Raw genomic sequence first — 1,783 nt, forward strand, 5'->3', positions numbered from 1 at the left:
AATGTAAAATGATACCAAAAAAAAAAAAAAAGTCAGGACAACTGAATATTCAGATGCTTCAGTATTTAGAGTTTGGGTCACATAATTAGGCAAAGAACCCCAATCAGCTGAGGTCTTACCTGAGTACAAATGAAACATAGAAAAAAAGAGAGAGGGAGAAATTATAAATATCAACTATGGTCTTGTGACTCGGTTACAAAAATAAAGACCGCAGCAGCTTTGTATATTTTCTTCCTAGCTTACTATGTAAATTGTTTTCTTTTTTCTCCTCCTCATTATTTTACATGAGTTTTTCTGGAGATTACAAGTTAGTCTTTAGCAGAAGAATATTCAGGCGAGGCTATGACTGAATTTGAGGGTTAACTGACATGGTGCAGAGATGGGGTGTGACTGTCGTTTAGAAACTGATGCAATGAGTATTAGCACTTCGCGTCTCCTCATCTGGGGAGACAGTAAAAATGGATGCTGTGTAGATGCTGAGAAGCCAAGAGGCAGACGCGTCAGTTCCTAAGCGATTGTCTCTCAGCTGCAAATGCACCATCTGTACTCTGCTTAATGTCGCCAGTTCAGGAACTCTCCAAACCACAGTTCTGCTTTGCCAGCTGGCTTCCGGTTAGGCACTGCTAACAGGGTGTTCTAGAAGGGCACTGCAAGGGGTAAGGAGAGTGAGGGGACCAGCCACATGTTTTCTTTCTGACTGCTTTGTGTGCCTGTGAGCATTACCCCGGCATTATTTCTTCACACTAACAGGACTATTCTTTTCTCCTGTGGCAGCTTAACCGAGTTTGCAGTTTTTTCTGTACTCACAGAACCATCCTCATTTTTGGCCCACCTTGGAGAGGACAGCACCAACCGAGCAGTGCCTCAGCCTCTGAAACCTAAATTTCGACTCCGCGGGACTCTACCCAGTCTTCTAAGTTTTAAAAATTCCAACCTCTTCTCCTTACTCCACCAGCCTCAAAGCAGTCGCTGCTTCCTGCAATTGCTACTTTCATAATCTCCTGGTGTTTTCCTTTTGCCTTTTTGGTTACCTAGCTAACAACTTTGTACCTGGTTAACAATTCCTTGTGTTAAATTCTCTTGGCATGGTTTCTATCTCTTGGTTGGATGCTGACTGATTCAGACACCTTCCTAGGATCTGCTTAGCTGGCCCCATGCCTTGGCCTAGGTTGGAAATTTCTCCCCCATTGAAATACCATTGGCAACCCCTCGCACAGCTGTTACCACACATCCCTGCTAAATAGAGAACTCTGCGAGGACAGATACATTTCTAAATTACTCATCTCGTCATCTCCATTTCCCAGCATAATGTCTAAAAAATAGAGACATTCGATGAATATTACTGAACAAATAAAAGAATGATTCAGGAAGGTTCCCCATGGGATAGTGACAGAGGAGAAAGATAGAGGTGGCCACTAAACCAGTGTTTCGCTAACATTTTTATCTCAGGATTCCTTTGCAGAATGACATACTGGTATATGTTCAATAAACAACTATTTTTAAAAAATCAGCATTTGCTGATTTCTGTTTTGTAAATACTTCCTCTGTGGCCAATTTCAAGCCACCATGATGTCACTGAATGCAGAGCTGGAAAGAGATGTCAACAATGGCCCTCGCGAGCCAGCGCCAGCCAACTCCTGAGTGCCCCAGAGAACTCTGGATTATCTGGATTATAGCTACAAATATTTACAGGATTTGAAATTAGAACTGAGAATTTTTTTTTTTTTTTTTTTTTGAGACAGTCTTGCCCTGTCGCCCAGGCTGGAGTGCAGCGGCACAATCA

Source organism: Propithecus coquereli, unplaced genomic scaffold (assembly GCF_000956105.1).
Source record: "Propithecus coquereli isolate 6110/MARCELLA unplaced genomic scaffold, Pcoq_1.0 Scaffold343, whole genome shotgun sequence".
NCBI classification, from domain to species: domain Eukaryota; kingdom Metazoa; phylum Chordata; class Mammalia; order Primates; family Indriidae; genus Propithecus; species Propithecus coquereli.